Source organism: Lagenorhynchus albirostris, chromosome 5 (assembly GCF_949774975.1).
Source record: "Lagenorhynchus albirostris chromosome 5, mLagAlb1.1, whole genome shotgun sequence".
NCBI lineage: Eukaryota > Metazoa > Chordata > Mammalia > Artiodactyla > Delphinidae > Lagenorhynchus > Lagenorhynchus albirostris.
In genome coordinates, this window is record NC_083099.1 from 71,351,011 (window position 1) to 71,373,090 (window position 22,080).

Here is a 22,080-nt window from a genome sequence, read left to right on the forward strand (position 1 = left end):
AAGATGATTCAGGACACAAACACTCTGCTTCTCCACAGTTAATTTAGAACAAAGTGGTATGTGCATTTGTTATTATGGCCACCGGAGCAGACATGCTGGGCTTTTGGGGGGTTTTTCAAATATTTATTTATTTATTTGGTTGTGCTGGGTCTTAGCTGCAGCACGTGGGCTCCTTAGTTGCAGTTCCAGGGCTCCTTAGTTGTGGCTCCAGGGTTCCTTCGTTGAGGCACATGAACTCCTAGCTGCGGTATGCATGTGGAATCTAATTCCCTGACCAGGGATAGAACCCAGGCCCCCTGCATTGGGAGCATGGAGTCTTACCCACTGTGCCACCAGGGAGGTCCCGACAAGCTGGTTAAATCCTGGCTCTGCCACTTAATAACTGTGTGACCTGGGGCAGGTTGCCTAAATCTCTCTGTACTTTAATTTCTTAATCTATAAAATGGAAATAAAATCTCCTTCACAGACTTATCATGAGAACTAATCATAAAAAGCATTACAGAGTGCCTGCAGTAAATTGTCCATTGTTCCCATAACCTACACACTGCACAGCTAACACCAATGTCTAAATATTGTGTCACACAAAACAAGAGGAGGGTAACAGGGGATTTGTTTGTTTCCCAATAATTGGGGAAAGTAAAAGGGAACTAGAAAACTGTTTTCCCAGAATATATTCTTTCTTCTTTACTTTGAGAGTCATTGTCTCCTCCAAGTATTATTGCTGTCTTTAACCACATGATCGAGGCTACCACAAATAAAAAAGGAACGATCAACTGGATAATGAATTCTCCCTGTGTACAAATTCTCCCTGTGTATAAAGTACAGTGCTTTAGATACATTAACTCACTTGTACACTGTACACTTGTACATTAACTCACAAGTGTACACTCACTTGTAACTCACTGGTGGTTACTCCACCAGACCTGTACAAGCCCTTCCCATTATCAACCAAGGTGGTTTGCCCCTGATGCCTGACTAGTATTTACTACTTAGCATCTACCGTATATTTCTTGCGAAGCTGGGTACTATGGGAGATGCAACAAAGTGTAAGAAATGGGAGGAGCTGACCCTTGATGCATTTACTATTTATCTGAAGGACAGATAAATAGTATCAGTGGGTAAAACGCTACATATCAGTGGGTAAAACGCTACATATCAGCGGGTAAAACGCTACATATCGAGTACCAAATGACCTGGGTGTTCAATAAGGACAAGAGAAGGCAGAGGTCACTGTGGGCCGAGGAGAGAGATGAAGAAAGGGAAGAAGAGACATGAGCTGGCATGTGTTAGGTGCCTGCCGTAGCCCAGCTTTTTACATACATCTCATTCAGTCCTCTCTAACTGATGCTATTACAGTGCCGCCTGCGACCCTCCAACCTCATCCTTTCAGTACGCTCCAGCAAACATCCAGCTTCCAGGATCCGTGTCTCAGGGTCTGAGGGCTTTTTCCAGAAGGGAGCAGTCCAGCTCTCTGGGAAATTAACCCCCTCTGGGGAAGAGCCTTCAGCCAATAGACTGGGAGGGGTCAGTGTTTAAATACCCCAGCTCCCTCACCCCATGGGGAGAATAATTTTCAGGGCATGTGTTTTACTCTTTTTCGAGAATGCCTCTGTTGGGATCAAGCTGCGGCTGCCCACAGGGGTAACTGGCTTGCTAATGAACCCCTAACTGGTTTCCTTCCTTTCCCTACACCACTGCCCACACCTTTGCCTGTGCTCCCTCCACCTTTTAAATACACCATTTGCACTCACGTCCTTGTCTCAGGATCTGCTTCTGGCCAAACCCAAACTAAGACAGCCTCATATTTCCTGTGAAACTGGTGAAAACTATCCTTTCGACTAATGAGAAAACTAAGACTGCAAGAGATTAAGTAACTTGTCTAGGGTCACATAGCTTGCATGTGGTAGAGCTCAGGTCTGAACCCACATCCTGCTGACTCCAAGTCCACACCTGTCCTGTTGGCATACTTCAAGAAGGGCACACACGGGCTTCCCTGGTGGTGCAGTGATTGAGAGTCCGCCTGCCGATGCAGGGGACACGGGTTCGTGCCCCGGTCCGGGAAGATCCCACATGCCGCGGAGCGGCTGGGCCTGTGAGCCATGGCCGCTGAGCCTGCATGTCCGGAGCCTGTGCTCCACAACGGGAGAGGCCACAACAGTGAGAGGCCCGTGTACTGCAAAAAATAATAATAAAAAAAAAAAATAAGAAGGGCACACATAAGCATGTCGCTTGACCACAGGGACACAGCCCACCCCTCCTCACACTCACCGCACTCAGGAAACTAGGAACTTTCCTCAAATCAAGGCTGAAAAAGAGGTCTCTGGGCTGTAAGGACAGGAATGATGGTAACTGGGGAGAAAAATCGCCATGTGGAAATCCCGTACTCTGTATTTGAAGGCAGGTACAAGCCAAGAAATGGGAAGATACCCTTTCTGTATGTGAAGATGCTGAGAAAAAGTTGTGAAGATGCTGAGAAAAAGTTGTCTCCGCGTTGTTTCTCTGGATCCACAGAAAATGGCTTGTGCTCCCACACTTCCAATACGTGGCAATTTCTGCAAATCTTTTGGACGAAGGCATCGTGCAGGGCTGTGTTTGAGTGAGCGGAGTGGATGTTTAGTGACAACCAGAGTCGGAGAGCTTGAAACCTTTGCTGTGGCTCAGGGAGCTGTCCGCGAACCCAGGTGAAGTTTTGGCTCCGTTAAGAGGTAACTTGATCCAAGTTTTAAGCCAAATGGAATTATTATGGCCAGGAGCAGATGGACGGGGCAAATCACATGAAATCAGCCTAAATTGATCAAAAGCCGTCAGCAAAGTTTCTTCTATTTATGTCTAGTGTTCTAGTCATCTATTGCTGCATATCAAACCATCCCCAAATCTGGTAGATTAAAACAACCATTTTATTATATCTCATAGTTTTCGTGGGTCAGGAATTCAGGCCAGGCGTGACTGAGCAATTCTGTTCCACGTGGCACCAACTATGGTTCTCGGAGGTGCTCAGCTGGCAGGCGGGCTGAAGGGTCTGTGATGGCTCCACGCACATGTCAGGCTCATGGGTGGACATGGCTGCAAGGCTGGGCTCAGCAGGGACTGTTGATCAGAGAGCTAAGTCTCCAGCGAACTAGGTGGAAGCTATGTGGCTTTCGATGACCTAGCTTTGAAGTCACTAAGTGTCCCTTCTGCCATACTACTTGTCTAAGCGATCACAAGTATACCCGGATTCAAAGGAAAAGGACTTGGACCCAACCCCTCAATGGTTGGGTGTGTACAAGTACAGCATCCAGTTTGTGTCGGAAGACAAAAAGGGGAGTCAGAGCCTGTGGACTTTCCCTAAACCTGAGGTTGTAGCTGCAGCTGCTTTGCCAGGGGATTTGTGACCTAGGGCCGGGAAGGAACCGGGAAAGGAGGGATCTGGCAGGGCTAAAACCCCTGCTCTCCTGACAGAGCTCCCTGCTTCCGCTTTGCGTGGCTGGCCCACAGCACTGCAGTCCCGACTAAAGGGCAGAGTGAAGGCTCTCACCTGCTCAGGACCCTGGTCCCTGGGAACTAAGAAGAAGGGAGGAGGCCACCGTAGGAGGGTTTGGTGGATCTGAGCAGTGTGCAAATCGAGCAAGAATCAGGAGCCTGAGAGATAGTGCCGGGTGCTGCTCATCACATAGAAGAGCTGCAGCTGACCTGCACCTGGGCTATTGTGCCAGCCTCCTGGCCAGTCCTTCTGTCTCGACCCCCTCCAGTCCATCCTCCACACTATAATCAGAAAGCTGAAACACAGACCTGACCATATAAGCCTTTGCCCATAAGATTTCAATCGTTCCCCACAACTGACAGAATAAATTACTAAGTCTTAAGCCTGATGTTCAAGGCTTTCTATGATCTCCTCCTGATCAACATTTCCCATCTCATCTACCATTATCCCTTCACCACTGTTTTGCACACCAGAGTCTAGAAAACTCTGAGCGTTGCTCTGGGAGAAGAGTGGAGTTCTATATAATATTTTGAAATTTTCTGTCTTTGTTTCAGTGGTAATCTAAAGGGGGAAGTATATATATATATATATCTTCTGCTCAATCCTGCCTCACTATTTTAATCTTTGTATTATTTGCACTTGTGTTTGTAATTTCTGATGCTAAATGGACAACTCAAGTGACAGTTTTTAACTTTTAATGCAGAGTTTCTTAATAGGGGGTCACAAAACCTCTGGGGATGCAGGTGCAGAGAAGCTTCCTCAAGGGTCTTCACGTTCTTCTCTACGTTCCAGCGTGCATCAGATCACAAATTCCAAGTTAGCCACATCCCCGCTTTGTCTCCTTGCCTTATGTTGCCCCTTGGGTTTAGAATGCCTTCCCGCATCTTCCACACACAGCTCCCACCCACCGCCACTCCCCAGCTGCACCATGCATCGCAGTAGGGATAGCTCGATGTAGAGTTCCAGACGTAAAGATCTCCAAGCTGCAGGGGATGTGGTAGGTCATCCAGTCTATTGCACTCATTTTACTGTCAGGAAAATCTAGGACCAGAGAAGAGAAGTAACAAACTAGGCCTAGAACCCAGGCCTCGTGACACCTTATACGCAGCTCTTTTCACATTTTGCAACTTCCTGATCACCTTCCTTAAAGTTTTATTATCCATCTTTGCATTGACTCCCTGGCACGGCGGCATGCAGAGTAAATCCTTAGTTTCCCTATAACCATGACTGAAAGAGCCATAAAACCACAGTACTTACCTGACGTGTTCACATGTCTGAAGCACTATAATGGAATATCCCACGGGAGCTGAATACGAGAAGCGTTTCGCATTTCTGCACTTTAGACAACAGAGACTGCTCCAATTAATACCAGTCAGATTCACTCCTGAGAAGCCCCAAAGTATATGCTGATGTATTGAACCTACTATAATATTCCAAAATCAACTTTTAAACATTTCTGCAAACCAGAACATGATACAGAGGCAACATGGCAGTCAGTTTAGTGTTCTCAACTTAGTAAATATTCACTAAGTGTGAGCTGGATGAATGGATGCCTCACAGACTGGAAGCCAAGACACCTGAGTGTCAGTCTCATTCTTCTGCTCACAGGCCATGAGGTCTTGGGAAAATCACTTCCCACTCACAAAGCCTCAGTCTGTTCATCTGTAAAATGAGGCATTTGGACCAACTCATTGTCTCCGAAGTAAATCTCTTGCAGCTCTAAAATTCTACAGTTTCATGAAAATGTTAAATCCATTCATACTATTGGTGTCAACGGAAAGTAAAACTAGAACTAGTGTTTATTAACTGTTCTTATTTTATGTTTTGTTGCTTATTACATCATTTTATATTATTTCTGATCATTACGTATTTCAGTTATTATAACTAACTTTTGAAGAAAATATTATTATGCTATGTTATTACACTAGGGGAAACTGATGCTTTATTAACTCAAGAAGACATCAGCCTCTAGGCTTGACAGAATTACAACTGCTTCAAGACATTGAGAAATAGGCAGCGCAAAACTGTGATCCCTGAGAGAAGGGATCAATGCAGTGAGTCTTAAAATAACCCTGTTTACGATTGGAGGCAATTCCCATCTGGAAATCACAAGCACAGTCTGGAAACTTTGCTAAGCAGAGGAGACAGAGACCAGAGACTGGAGAAGCTGAGGTGGCTAGGAGTTAAGGATCACAGTTCCAGAACAGAGGGGAGATACACAGAAAAAGAACACCATAAGTCTGCTGAGATACCCTCTTGAGTCTGTTGAGAATTAGTACATGTGTGTATAAAATGAAACTCCACAAGACCAGGCAAAAGAAATGACCCGAGAGTACTAAGCTGAATAACCCAGAGTTCTCACAAATGCGGAAATGGTTGTGCACCAACCTAAGTGGAGAGTCCTTGGTGATCCCCTGGGGCAATCAGTGGAGAGCTCAGAGGAGGAGGCACACTTGAGTAAAGTGGCTGAACTATTCCTGGAGTGAAGGTCACTCTGGACCCTGCATAGCAAAGCTCAAAGACGGGACTCAAAGGGATCAAACTATTTCATGAGTAAATTGACTTCCAGCCAAAACAAAGTCTAACACTCTTTAAAAGAAGGCAGCAAAGTCCAAATACTTAACCACGTAGCTTTGCAATGTCTACCATCTAATAAAAAAATCACTGGACATATAAAGAAGCAGGAAAATGTTCACCCATAACCAAGGGGAAAATCAGTCGATAAAAACTGGCCAATACATGACAGAGATGATATATAAGTATTTAAGTAACTGGGCGAGATCCAACAAAGAGTCAGTAGAGAGTCCAAATTCAAACCCAGGTCTCCTGATACTTTTTTAGTGCTCCATCACCTGTGCTCACCAATCTCTCTGCCTCTGCGGCAACTGATAAGGTTTTGCCATGACAGTCCCAAAGCAATTTTCCTATACTTCTATTCTTCACTTTAGTTAGAACTTCACAGAAACTTGCAGAGGTAAACACAGATCTGAAGTCTAGGAGGGCCATCTCTGATCGGGGACCAGCATAGGCCATCCTCATGGACAAAATTTCAACAACAGTGCAACAGAATTCCTTGTCTTTCCCCTCCCCTACTATGACACTTGTATGGAAATTCCCCAAGGCCATTCCTAGGTCATATCTCTGATTAGAGGAGCTCTGCATTAGGGGCTGTGGCTTCAGGGAACTTAGGAATCAGTGTGTGAACAGTGGGAACACACACCCGGGAGCCAGACCTCAGCCTCAGCCCTGAGCTGACAAAAATTTAGGCAAGAGGTAAAGGGGAAAAAAGAAAGTGTCACAGGCTGCTGTCAGCCTGCAGAAAGGTGTAAACCCCCCTCTCCCAATGCTGGGGGTATATTCATGTGTATGCTGCCTGTAAGTGTTTGTGAGAAAACAGTTCAGAGAGCTCAGACAGGGCGTCACCTCCCAGGCTGGGGGAGCAGTTTTCCTCCCTGCCATTGACTATACAAGTTGTTAGCAAAGCAAACATCAAAGCCCTGCAATTTGCTAATTACAGGCGGGATCCTGGGCTTGTGGGCCCAATTAACCACTTGTTCCTCATTTTCTGTGTGTGACCTGCCGACTGCACCCACAATTACCCACTTGTCTTTTAACTTGCCTGAGAGCTGGCTGACTCACCTCCAATTCACTCCCACTATCACCTCCAGATGGCCTTTGGTACCTTTTTGCTTTCCAGGTTCCCCCCACTCCCCTATTATCTTTCTCTGCATCACATGCCTATGTCTCATCTCCCCGGTTGGGGCTCCTGCGAGATTTCCTGGTCTAGTTGCTCGCCTAGGCTTGGAGCCTGGAAGGCAGGAAGCAACTCCTGTTGGTCTGGGCATCTTGCCTAGCTCCCCAAAGGAAGCTCAGGAGGCTGTGGCTACATTTGGCCTCTGCCCCCAGACACAGGAGTAAAGAAAATTACAGCTTTTCTGGAGCTGGCCCACTGCCAGATGTCCTGCCCACACTCTCCCTTAGTGCCCCACTGGCTCCCTACCTCAGTCAGGCCAGGGCTGGATCCAGGGAGCCTCACTGCCAGTCCTGGGGAAGGAGTTCCCAGCAGCTGCTAGCAGTAGCTCTCCAGGGAAACACAAGCTGGAGAAAGAGAAAAACCTCTCGTGACCTTCTGCTTCATTAGACAAGCTACCTGGCAAGCAGAAAATTTCCAGCAAACTTTTTGATGATTTACTCTGTCAATGGTTCCTATCCTTTTTTGTGTCACGGACACTTTTGAAAATCTGTTGAAAAATTCTGGGCTTTCCAGCAAGAAATGCTCATTTTCAGTTATTTATTTAATCATTCAACAAATATTTACGGAGCACCTATGTGCCGGGTACTATTGCAGGGACCAAAGAAACATAAGTGAAAAAAAAAATAGACAAAAATTCCTACTCTCATGGAGCTTACATTCTAGCAAGAAGAGATAGACAAGAAAGAATACATGTAGTAAATAAGCAAACATACAATTTGCTAGAAATTAGGTGCTACGGAAAAAGAAAAATTCAAGCAGAGTAAGAGATTGGTGGGAATGCAGGGTTTTTAAAATATTTTTAGAAATTTTTGGCTGCATTGGGTCTTCGTTACTGCGTGGGCTTTCTCTAGTTGCGGTGCGCAGGGGCTACTCTTTGTTGCGGTGCATGGGCTTCTCATCGCGGTGGCTTCTCTTGTTGTGGAGCATGGGCTCTAAGCGTGCGGGCTTCAGTAGTTGTGGTGCGTGGGCTCAGTAGTTGTGGCTCGCAGGCTCTAGAGCGCAGGCTCAGTAACTGTGGCGCACGGGCTTAGTTGCTCCACAGCACGTGGGATCTTCCCGGACTGGAGCTCGAACCCGTGTCCCCTGCATTGGCAGGCGGATTCTTAACCACTGTGATTATATTTTTAAATAGCTTATGCCAGTTTGTCCTCATTGAGAAGTGAAATGTTAGCAAAGAACGGAAGAACGTGAGAGGTTTCACCATGGGGGTACCTGGAGAAAGAGTGTAGTAGCCAGAGGGATCAGCCCCCGGGCACGGCCACGCTCGTGTGTCTGAGCAAAAATGAGAAGAGCAGTGTGGCTGGACTGGAGAGAGGGAGAGGGAGGCAGCCTTGGTGGGAGACAAGGTCAGAAAGGCAGGGGGCTGGGGGGACGTATATCACATAGGGCCCTGTGGGCTGCAAGTACTGTGGTTTTCACTCTGAGTTAAATCAGGAGCCATTAGTGTGATCTGAGCAAAGGGGTAACAGGATTCGGCTGAGACTCTACAATGTCAGTGACTGTCGTAGGGACCCCTTGGTCCCTGTACAGATAATGGTGCTTGTGCACCAGTGGTAGCAGTGGAGACCACGAGACTGAGTCCAGAGGATTTCCTGAATAGCTGTGATGTGTGTGAAAAAGATGTGCACATACAATTTCACATACAATTCAGCAGTTTACCAATCTCCTAAATCCCATCCGTGGATGCAGGTAAAGGGCCCCTGGTGGAAGGAGAAAGGGAAGTGGTGACCCCAAGGAGGGAGCGGAAAATGGGACCCCAGTGGAGATGGAGAGACTTAGCTGTACCTAAAATTTCATTTCTTTTTTGACTTTGTTTTTGAATTGAAGGATAATTGATTTACAATACTGTGTTAGTTTCTGTGTACAGCAAAGTGATTTGGTTATACATATATATGTATCTATATTCCTTCTTAAAATTCTTTTCCATCATAGTTGATTACAAGATTCTGAATATAGTTCCCTGTGCTATACAGTAAATCCTTGTTGTTTATCTATTTTGTATATTTTGTGCACCTGTTAATCCTATACTCCCAATTTATCCCTCCCCCACCCCTTCCCATTTGGTAACTATAAGTTTGTTTTCTTTGTCTGTGAGTCTGTTTCTGTTCTGTAAGTTCATCTGTACTATTTTTCAGATTCCACATAAAAGTGATATCATATAATATTTGTCTTTCTGTGTCTGACTTACTTCACTTAGTATGGTAATCTCTAGGTCCATCCATGTTACTGCAAATGGCAATATTTCATTCTTTTTATGGCTGAGTAATAGTCCGTTGTATATATACATACCACATTTTCTTTATCCATTCATGTGTCGATGACACTTAGGTTGCTTCCATATCTAAAAGTTTTATTTAAAAAAAATAAGAAAAGAGGGCTTCCCTGGTGGCATAGTGGTTAAGAATCCGCCTGCCAATGCAGGAGACACGGGTTCGAGCCCTGTTCTGGGAAGATCCCACATGCCACGGAGCAACTAAGCCCATGTGCCACAACTACTAAGCCCATGTGCCACAACTACTGAGCCTGTGCCCCTAGAGCCCATGCTCCCTCTAGAGCCCACGAGCCACAACTACTGAGCCCATGTGCCTAGAGCCCGTGCTCCGCAACAAGAGAAGCCACTGCAATGAGAAGCCTGTGCACCTCAACGAAGAGGAGCCCCCGCTCGCGCAACTAGAGAAAGCCCACGTGCAACAACAAAGACCCAATTCAGCCATATATAAATAAATATATATATTTTAAAAAATAAGAAGAAAAGATATTTAAGGCAAGTATTTAAGGTAAAATACTATTATCTGGTAACCTGCGTGGTGGACACATGTGTGCCTACTATAATATTTTCTGTATATTTAAAATCATTCATAATTTATTTATTTATTTATTTATTTTTGCGGTACGCAGGCCTCTCACTGTTGTGGCCTCTCCCGTTGCGGAGCACAGGCTCCGGACGCACAGGCTCAGCGGCCATGGCTCTCAGGCCCAGCCACTCCGTGGCATGTGGGATCTTCCCGGACCGGGGCACGAACGCATGTCCCCTGCATCAGCAGGCGGACTCTCAACCACTGCGCCACCAGGGAAGCCCTCATTCATAATTTTTAAAAGACTTGCTCATCCCAGTGTTTCGCAGAAAGCTGTCCGCTTGCTTTGCCAATGAAGTGCGGGGAAATCAACTCAGTCAATTCTGCGCATAATTCTGGCCGTGGCACATGGCTGGATGTACTTTACCTCTCCAATTTCTGTCCCTTCCCTTCCTTCCAGCAGCTCAGAGTCAAAGGTGAGAGAAGTCAAGGACTGACGCAAAAACCACCCTATATCGAATACAGTCTAGAAGAGGAAGAAGAGGGTAATGGCACCCGGGAAGCCTGGGGGAGGCCTCCTGGCAGAGGCAGTCCCTTAGCAGGATGCAGAAGAACAACGGGCAGGCCGGGACTCACGGAGAGGAGGGAGTCTTCCCAGCTGGAGGCAGCTTCAGGAGGCCAGGCACAGTGGAGGGCAAGCAGAGGCCTCAAGCACCTACTCCGCTCTGGCCCATCTTGAGGAGAGCAGGCAGATTTCTTCCTCTCGGTACCAAATTAGAGCAAAAAGCCCAGATGGGAGGAGCTTCCAGAGCCCTGCGGTCGCCCCAGTGGTGCCAAGAGGGCGCAAGGGTGGAAAAGCTTGGATCCAGGACCGCAGCAACCTGAAACAGGCACAGAAGGGTGACTTCAGGCTCCAGGGATTAAGGCTCCTGAGCTGGGCGGAGCCTCCTTGCTGACCTGGGGGGAGACTTCCTCAGGGAACAGGACACCAGGGAGTCTCCCCTGGCCTGCTCTGTGTCAGGCCCCCCAGGCCATGGCCCTCAGACAGCACATTCCTCACCATCGATCTGCAGCCCTATTGCTGGGCCTGGGGAGAGGTCCCCTGCGGCCCACATTTTGCAGAAACTTGCCGTGTCACAAGTCCTGATTAGGTGCCAGGAAAACAATTTCCCAGGCCATGGCTTTAACAAGGCCATGCTTCCTAATTACTAGTTTTCTTCTAAGTAAGTAAAACAGAGGGGGAGAGAAACCAGTGATTACTCCACCTTCCATTTATGTGCGTTTCTCTTCAGAGGAGCTCAAAATGCTTCTTTGTGTATTATTGTCTACTTTTTTCCTCTTAAGGTCCTTGAGATTCCTAGGGGTGGTTATTATACCATTTTACAGCTGGGGAAGGGGATGTGGCTGAGGTTACGCAGTGTCCAAGCACCCTCACTGGCTACGGTCAGTATCCTGAAGCTCTTACAGGAAACCTCCTCATATCTGAAAATAAAGTCGTCGCCTGGGACATAAACTAGGCTAAAGCAAACACAATAAACGGCACACTTCATAACAGTAATTAACACTAATTCTCACAACAATCCTATGAAACAGACAGTATTACACCCATTTTACATATGAGAACAATGAGATTCAGAGGGGTAAAGTAAGCTGCCTACAGTTGCCTAATAATAATAGCTGTAATAGTAGCAAAAGCAGAAGCTAATATTTATTAAGCAACTTACCATGTGCCGGGCATCTTACATTTATTAGCCCATTTTAATCCTCACAACCCTCTGAGATGATTATTAGTATTAGCACCATTTTGCTGACAACAAAACCAAAGCACAGACAAGTTAAGTGACTTGCCCAAGATCACAGAGCAAGTAAGTGGCACAGCCATAAAGGAACCCACAAAAGGTATGCATGTCCCTCCCACCACACCGTTTATCCATCTAAAGGAATGCTTACTCTGAGGGTTGGCCTGGTGACACCCAGATACAGTCCAGGTGACTCAGGTACAGACCCACGGCTGCTCTGTGCCCTAATCACTGTCCTATAAAGGTGAGTGGGGGTGGCAGTTTCTGTTCCTGCTGTGTGCCAGGACCCTCACACTCTGGTACCCCGAGAGGGGGCCATAGGGACAGATTTTTCCTGCCTAACTGAAGGTATATTTGTGCGTACTTTCACTGGTATTAAATGGTACTGTAGAGACCATTACCACAAAAGTAGTGGAATCTGTGAGTAAGGATTAATCTAGAGAGACATTCAGACCAGTGGGAAGTGAACTTCCTGTATTGTGCGTGTGTGTGTGTGTGTGTGTGTGTGTGTGTGTGTGTGAGGGAAACAATGCTTCTAGCTCTTCCACACTGCAGAGAAATGAGCCCCCAACCCATCCTAGAACCTTGGCTTTTTCACTGCCCTCTCCTCAAAAGCATCCTCTAATGCCTCATTCCACTCCTTATACGTGCATACCAGGAAGGGGATGTCCTCGATGGGGAAACAAATTCTGACTCCTTGACTTCTGTTCATCAATAAAGTGGCCTGCCAGACCCAGGCTTCAGAGGAGGGGGCCTCCAAGGGCCCGGAACACTTCCTGGAGCAGTGAAGGTGAGATCAGGCCCTTCCCCTGCCTCTCAGGTAAGGTCCTGGCTGGGTTGCCAGGCAGCATGTCGCTCTTATACCCCTCCTTTGTTCACACCAATACTTGTAGCCAACTGACTACAATCCTCATCTCTTGTCACTGACTGTCCTATCCCTTTCCCATAAGTCGAAATGCCAGGGAAACCTTCCCAAGAATGGCAGGGTGAGTGTTAACACACCACCACCATGTCCAAAACTAACAGAATGTACACAATTCCTGGTGAGGGCTGTATGCACCGCCCCCACAGGCCCCAGCTCTTTCTGACTAAGTCAGGGCATTTCAGAAAGTCTGACTTTGTCACATCTGATTTCCAAACTTCCCAGAGCTTGTTTCTCCACCTTGTTGAGATCTGGCGTGCTAGAAGAGGAATTCTAGAACACAGCACCTTTCATCTGGTGAGCACAGTAGTTACAAGCACAGGCTCTGGAGCAAGACTGACTAAGTTTCAATCCCAGCCCTACCATTTACTAGCTATGTGACCCTGAGCAAGTTACTGAACCTCTCTGTGCCCATTTCGTTGCCTATAAAACTGGTATAATAAGAATTCCTACTTCATAGGATTCATAGGATTGTTGTGAGGATTGAATGAATTATTGCATTAAAGTACTTAGCGCAGAGTAAGCACTCAATAACTGTTAACTACTATTATGGGGCCACAAAACGTCTTCCCCCGAAAGAATGCATTAATTTTTTGTCACTTTCAACTTTGCATTCCAGTACTTCAGGCAGGTAGAGGCAGCTCCTAAAGTGACGACTTGAATCAGCTTGGGGGGAGGGAGGATGATATTAGAAAGATTTCCTCTTGTAAGGGTTTAAATCTTCTCAGCCCCTGCTGACCACAAAGTGTCTGCAGAAAAGAAGAAAAAGAAAAATCAAGTCCTGAGACCCACCCCAGGGAGGACGGTGAACCAGACTCCCTCGGGCCACAGGAAGATCCCTGGGCTGGGTTCGCCCCCGCCCCCGCCCGGCCCTCCACCGCAGGCTCCACCGCAGATGCTCAGAGCCTTCAGAAACGTAACACCAGGGAGGCGAAAGCCTGCGAGTTCCCAGAGCCTCTCAGGCACGCGGCCTCTCTCCCCACCGGCAGCGCCTTAAATACCAGAGGACTTGCCAAAGATGGAACTGTTTTGTTAGGAGCTCGGGTTTCTCCCGCCGCGAGGCTGAGCCGGTGGCGCAGCTGCTCAGAGGTCACGCCCGAGACACGTCCGCACAAGCCCGGCCGGGGGCTGGGGACGCGGGGGCGGCCAGCTTCTCCGGGGACCTGCCGAGTCTCGGTTCCCATCTTCGTTTCACAGACAGACAACCTGCCGAGGTGGCTTGCCTCTCCCGATGTAGATACTCTTTTTGCAAAACAAAAAGGATGCAAAACAAAACAAAAAGACCCTAAAGGAAAAGAAATGGTTCTTTGAAAATGCCAATTGTGAGATTTTGTTGTTGTTGATAATTGGTTTGGAATTCAGTCTGTATGGGATCTGGAGCTCTTTTTCAAGAAATGGCTGAAAGAGAGAAACCTAAATTTGCCACAGGAAACCTGAAGCCTTTTAACCTTCAGAAGTTAGTCTTCATTTTCTGTTACTTAAAATATTTGCATTTGTATGCTTAGAGCCCTCTCTGCATATGATAAAAATAGAAGGCACTGAACAGTTAACCACCTGTGTTTTCCTTGGATGCCATATTTTCCACCGTAAACAAGAAAACACAGATTGGAAATCCATTCATTCCTTCCTAGGAAGTGCTTCAGTTGAGGTTTATTTGTGTTTTCAATCAATGGAAACCAAAAACAACCTTCGCAAGATTAAGATATTTCATGCAAAGAAACACCATGACATCTTTTTATCCCCTCTGCAGCTATTTCTACATAAAGCCCAAGTTTTTTTTTAATGCAGTTAATAATTATATTTAATTTACTGAGCGTATATTATAGCACATCCTACATGTTTGACTTATTTGTGCTATTCTTTTTTTTTAAAAAAAAAAGCTCTTCTTTTTTTAATATTTATCTTTTTTTATTTCATTGCGCCGGGTCTTAGTTGTGGCTGGTGGGTTCCTTAGTTGTGGCCGGTGGGCTCCTTAGTTGTGGCATGCAAACTCTTAGTTGCAGCATGCATGTGGGATCTAGTTCCCTGACCAGGGATTGAAACCAGGCCCCTTGCAATGGGAGTGCAGAGTCTTAACCGTGGTGCCGCCAGGGAATTCCCTCATTTGTGTTATTCTTAATGCCTATGTTACAGGTGAGAAAACAGCTTCAGAGAGGATAAGCAATAGCTAATAAATGATGTGGCCTTTATGTCCATGCCACTCAGAGGTCTGAGAGTGGCAAAGTTGTGCTCTTTTCACCACCATAAACCATTTCTGGTGTTTTAAGTATTTCGAAGTAAATGAATGGCTAGGAACAAAAAGGTGTATCTGATCTTTTAATTTCCAATATAACTTTTAGGGGCAGAGGTATTCAGTGAAAGGTACTGATTTCTAGAACGAGTGTTGCCTATGTTATCTTGCCATCCAACAAGCCTCCCTGCCTCAGTTCCCCCTCTCTACAATGAGACATTCTCTCTAAAGTCCTATCTAGCATCTGACACCTGAAGATTTATCCTAAATTAAAAGTTCGGACTCTGTTATTGAACATGGCATAATATTAATCACTGCGTTCCTGATTCCCAGGTTCCTTTTACCTGACTGTGGTTCTCGACACTAGCCGAACGTTAGAATCTTCTGGAGGAGCTTTTAAAAATACAGATGCTCAGGCCACAGCCCCCAGAGATTCTGATTTAATTGGTCGGACATGTGGACCTGGCATGGGTATGTTTCAAAAGCTTCCCAGGTGAATGTGTAGCCAGGATTGAATATTGATCTAACCTAGTGAACTACTCCAATTTCACCCACCCCAGTTGTGCTTTTATAAATGTAGTTGCTGTAACTGGAATTCCTTTTTATAATATCCAATAACACGAGTGCTACCAGAGTCAATCTCAAAACAGATGTGAGCTTTTTTACTTTATTTGTGTAATTTGCTTAAATAAGTTAAGGCATCTCACCAAAGCTTCAAAATGCTGTAAAAGTATCTGTGTGTGTGTGTGTGTGTGTGTGTGTGTGTGTGTGTACTGTTGAGATAATAGATGATTCTTTCTTCGGGGGTAGAGACAGAAGAGTGTTACAATAACCAGAAGGTTCTAGGTCAATCTCAGGCAATAATTGATTGACCAGGTGAAAGAAATCACACAAAATATTTATTTAACCCAAGGGTAATACACTTTTGTATTGGTAATACCCTTCTTTGGAAGCAGCCTATTTGAGACCTGGTCTAAGAGATTGGGCTGAGCTGGAGGGGGTAGAAGTATAGAAGTCTGGATAAGAGGTCAACTTGGAGCCATTTTTATCCCAGAATGCTCCAGGCTATTTTATGTGCTATTAGTCTCTCAATTTGGTATCTGCTGGCGGGAGGCAAACTTTCCAAAGCTGTCCATATAAGAGTGACTCAGTGGCAAGTACCCAGGGAAAGTCCAAACATTCTTATAAGTCAAAAAAGATTTACTTTTGCTTTATGGAAGGAGTTACTGATTTCTTGATATACTGGAGAAGTCTAGAGAGTTTGTTTCGTAAGAAAAGTCTGTTATAGTTTGACTATACATTAAGCTTAGGCTCTTCTCTTATTCTGCATTAACCCAGGACTCCACCACCACATCACACACACACACACAAACACACACACAAATAGAAACATAGTTTTTTCATTCAAGCCCTGGTGACATAGTTCAAGTGGATGAAATACTAGTAGGTAATACTAATTGATACTGTGGTCACAACAGTGATTTCTCGAAACATCTTTGTTGGGACTGACATTAAAACAGGAAGATTGGGTGGTTCTGTGGACCTCTGGCCTTTACCTGTTACTTGTAAATAATCTCAACCGTACAAAAAGGACACAAGATTCTACTTAATGTAAAAATGCTTGAAATCGCCTTACATGTTAAAGTGCTGTGCTTCCCCTTTGCAAAAGAAAGATTAACATTTCTGTACAGGGAATGGTTTTGATCTTGCCTTCCAGCTCCAGTATTTACATCCCAGTAAAGTTCATCTGGATCAGTTAATCTTCACATGAATGAATATGCAGCCCAAGATCATGTTTTTAAATAAGGTTATAGTCCAAAGAATGGACAGAGGTTGGGGGGAGGGGGAGGGTCTTATCCTAATAATCTGAAGATGAAAAGCCCAGAAAGACTCAGAAATAATCTCTAATGTGAATTTCTGTGGTAAACTCTGGGTCAAAAAAAAAAAAAAATCATTTCAGGACTAGAACAAGGAAGGAGCAAACTGATTAAAGCTTGCTTAAATGAGGAAACTGGGGAAAAACATCTTGTCAACACAGATACATTGTCCTGCATAGATCAAAGATGAGTCTGTGCTTTAAAAAATTAAAATTAAAAAATCAGCCTAGGTAAGAGAAAGGGACTTTGAAGTAACAGGGAAGTTATCATTTCTTGTGTGAACTACAGGAATCAGATCAGAAACGCTGACCTTGAGAAAAGAAGCCAATCGTACAGTTTCCAAAGCAGGAAATGATTTTTAAAATCTCTTTTACCTGTAATGATATATAGTCTGAGTTTGGGGACAGAAGTACCCTAGTAAAAGTGTGTTTTGTTTCTGTTTAATCCAATAAACATTTATTGAGCACTTACTATGTACCAGGCACTGGGCTAAGCATAAAGATACCAAGACAAATAAGACTCAATCTTCTTCCTCAAGATGCCCGCCATCAGGTGACATTGCTTATGGTGGAAATTCACGTGAGGTATTAGGATAACCACAGTTTCACAGGTGATAACTCGAGTTGTGAGCAACTCGAGGCTTGGGGTTCAAGAGGGTTGGGAGTAACTTGGACATGCCATCTACTTTGATCTTCAGGTCGATCCAACAAAAGTTCCTTTAGAGCCCACCCTGGGCAAGAATTCATGGGAGGTGCAATGGAGGGGGCAGAGCTCACTGTCTTCCAGAGGTTCCCAATGATGTTTCCAGATAAAAAAGAAAACAAGGTGAGTAACTTTAATGAGAACTTGTTGCACTGGCAAGTAAAGACTGCTTGCTAATTTGTTCTCCCCAAGAGGAGCTAGATAGACTTTTGAAATGCTTTGGAAGAATAATGCTTTTAAAAGCACAATAGGTTAAAACACCGGAATGACAAATTAGCTTTGCCAACCACTTAGTCAGTGGCCTTCCTTTAGACACTGGGCTGATTGCGAAGTAGATACTAACTGGTGAGCTTCTCTGTCTCTGTCACAGACATTTAACCCTTTGCAGAGACGTTTTAGGAGCCATCAGTTTGTAACTTAATGGGCTTTGCAGGGAAAGCGAAGTACAGGCACATGTGAATTTGAAATAGAGGTGCTGGTTAAAATCCTAACTAACCACCTCTAGACAAGAGTTGGAGCCCAAAGCAATGCTACATCATTCCAACTGTCCCCCAAGTCCTGCCCAACCATCTGGCCTGGATGGTTGTGACTGTATCTAAATTCTCATAGGCCCCTGGGCTGTATCCCTGGATCTCCCACCCTAGCCAGCAGAGTTTGGAGCTGTTCTCTGCTTGGGGCATGGCCTTTCCAGTTAGTCTGTGAGGCCCGGACACTAGAGATCACATCTCCTCTCCTGTCCGCCTCCCCGTTCTCCTAAAGAGGGCCGTTTGCATGATATGGCTCAACACGGCCTCACAGGGGAAGACTTATACTTGGACCGGGAGACCTGGATGATGTCGACTGTGACCACTGACTAGCTATTGACCTTGGAAAATTAACTTTTGTCTGGACTGTAGTGTCCCCATGTATAAAGTGAAGAGGATAGGTTATATATTCTTTGAGGCCTGTCTCTAATACTCTATGATTATGTGATTTCTAGCGAATGCCAAATCTCTCTCTCTCTCTCCATAACACACACACACACACACACACACACACACACACACAAACACACACATACACAGAAACACACACACCCCTCCCACCTCACTTCTTCTTTCTTAATGAGTCAGACACACAACATCAAACACACGCCTCCCCAGATGAATGCTTCTAAGATTGGCATTTGATCCTAACAATATCAACATGACATTGACCCCAATACCCACAGAACATAAAACTGAGCACTACATGTGTCCAATTCTTTACAGTTTCCAGAACAGTTTCACATAGAACCCCACAGAATTCTACAGTAAACTGTTCCTTTGGGCCCATTTCGCAGAAGAGGTTTTTTTTTTTTTTTTTTTGCGTTACGCGGGCCTCTCACTGTTGTGGCCTCTCCCGTTGTGGAGTACAGGCTCCGGACATGCAGGCTCAGCGGCCATGGCTCACGGGCCCAGCCGCTCCGCGGCATGTGGGATCTTCTCGGACCAGGACACGAACCCGTGTCCCCTGCATTGGCAGGCGGACTCTCAACCACTACGCCACCAGGGAAGCCCTCGCAGAAGAGGTTTTGATGCCATCACACCACTCGCTAGTAAGTCAGCTAGAAAGCCATCTCTCCTCCCCAGAAGCCGATGCCCCCTCCCAGAGGGGTGCCAGGCACATCCTTCTCCCAGCCGGAGTGGGAGGAAGGCAGGAAGGGAGCGGTTGACGTTCATAAAGAGGAAAGAGCAAGTGGAAGAGACGGGGAAAGAGGAAGGGAGAGGAGAGGAGGGGAGCCACATTCCTGAGACAGGCGAAGAGCCCTCCAACCTCAGGCTGCCCTCCGCTCACGGAGCCTGGCGCCTCCTAGGATGTGGGAGCTGTGGGTTATTCTTCTGACCCTCTGCCACTTCCCTGCCCTCCCCTGCTCTTTCCCCTTCTCAGGCTGCCCTGAAAAGAATGTCCACTGCAATCTCTCTCCAGCTGTTTGATCTTTTTAAAAGTCTCTCACTTGTCTGTGGCATATGCTCCAACTGAAAAATAGCCCTTGGGCCTTCAGGATGGGTAAGGGTATTAAATGGCAACAGTCAGCCTCATGCCAAGGGTGTGGGCAGCCCCTAGATATCTATGATGACCAGATGTCCTGGATTTGCCCGGATGGTCCTAGTTTAAAACATTCTAGCCTCTTGTCCCCATAAGCGCCTTCACACTTGTCTGACCATGTGTCCCTATTTGGGGTTTGGAAAATAAAGTTACCAGATGGATACCTGATATCCAAATGTCAAACAGGCCCAGTGTCAGCATCGTGGGGGTGGAAAGAGGACACACGTTGGATCCAGATGGATCTGGGGTCAACCAGCTCTGCCACTTACTATCTGTGTGGCTGGAGGCAGCTTTTTTTTTTTTTTTTTTTTTTTTTTTTTTTTTTGCGGTACGCGGGCCTCTCACAGTTGTGGCCTCTCCCGTTGCGGAGCACAGGCTCCAGACGTGCAGGCTCAGTGGCCATGGCTCACGGGCCCAGCCACTCCGTGGCATGTGGGATCTTCCCGGACCCCCTGCATCGGCAGGCGGACTCTCAACTACTGCGCCACCAGGGAAGCCCCTGGAGGCAGCTTCTATCCTTTCTGAGCCTCAGTTTCTTCATCTACCGAATGGTTCGTTTTCCTGTAAGTCAGCCCCATGGATTTCGACTTAGAAAAACCACTGCTCACAGGCACTTAATATCTCCCAGATGTTTCTGCCTTTCTGTCTGTACTGTCATATTGTTTGGATTTTGGTTAAATCTGGTGTGTTACTGCTTAAAGCATTAACTTAAGTGTACGGTTCAGGGTACCATCTTAAATAGCAATGATAATAGCAACCAACATATCCAACAGATATAAAATGCCCTCCTTTCCGCCTGCGCATCCGTTCCAAATCCTCCTCAGTCCTCAGAACTCCATTCAAATCCATTCTCCGCTGCTCCCTAGCAGTGTCCCATACGCTGACCTTGCCCCGGCCAGGTCACGGGGATAGGAGGTGGAGGGAATCGCATCTAGATCATTGCTGGGGAGTTCCAGCTGCTTTTGGCTCTCAACTCCCTCTAATCCAGTTGTCACAAGCCCAGTAAGTAAGTGGACCTTCCTTTTTTTTTTTTTTTTTTGGCTATGGGATCTTAGTTACCGACCAGGGATCAAACCCGGGCCCACAGCAGAGGAAGCTCGGAGTCCTAACCACTGGACCGCCAGGGAATTCCCACATGGACCTTCCTGGAGCCCCTCTCCCCACCTGGTATGCAGGGGCCAAGGCACACAATGGAAGATGGGTCCACTGTGGAGCCAGCCAAATGCCATAGCTGATCCTGGCGTCCCACTAACCCGCTGTTGGCCTTAATCTGGTCACTTGACCTTTCTTAGCCTCAGCGCCCTCATCTGAAGACTAGGATTAGGTTTCCTAGATCTGGTGCCTATGAGAAGCATTTTCAAAGCCTTATTGTTGCCCTGTCATTTAACCAGTGTTTCCTCTTCCGCTCCCAAACCTCCTTCAGCTCCTATTTCCAGACACAAAAAGCACAAACTCAGCATTAAAAAACCCTCCAAACACCCAGCATTCAAAACCTTCCATAATCTGGCCATACCCCCAGCTTCTCAAACCTGTTTCCCACCCAGCACACACTTTTGGTACCAGCCCTGCCGGGTTCCTCACGGCCTGCTCACACCTGTCTCTGCACTTCTGCCCAAGCTGTTCCCTTCACCAGGCGGGCCCTCCACCCACCTCGCCAGGGAGGTTTCTTTCTAGACTGAGTCACACCCTTCCCCCCCTGCTATGGACTGAATCGTGCCCCCATATCAGATTCATATGTCGACACCCTAACTCCCCTCATGTGAACTGTATTTGGAGACAGGGCCTTTAAGGAAGTAGTTAAGGTTAAATGCAGCCATAAAGGTAGGGCCCCAATCCAATAGCAAAAGTGTCCTTATAAGACAAGACTCCCCACTACCGCCAGCCCTGCCCCACCCAGGCCATGTGAGGACATGTGAGAAGGTAGCCATCTGTAAGCCAGGAAGAGAGCCTCACCAAAAACCAAATGGGGGCTTCCCTGGTGGCGCAGTGGTTGAGAGTCCGCCTGCCGATGCAGGAGACACGGGTTCGTGCCCCGGTCCAGGAAGATCCCACATGCCATGGAGCGGCTGGGCCCGTGAGCCATGGCTGCTGAGCCTGCGCGTCCGGAGCCTGTGCTCTGCAACGGGAGAGGCCACAACGATGAGAGGCCCACGTACTGGAAAAAAAAAAAAAAAACCAAATTGGCCAGCACCTTGATCTTGGACTTCTCAGCCTCCAGCACTATGAGAAAATAAATGTTTCTTGTTTAAGCTCCCTAGTCTATGGTATTCTGTTATGGCAGCCCAAGTAGATGAATACACCCATCGTCATCACTGCTCTCTCCTTTCTTAGAAACCTGTGTCACTTGTCACCAGCCCCTCACATGATAGCACTAAATTAGTGACGCTATCCTGCTGACTCAATAATTTCCCCTATGCGTCCCCATGTTGCTCCTCCAATAAAGAGGGAAGCTCTTTGCAGGTATGAACATG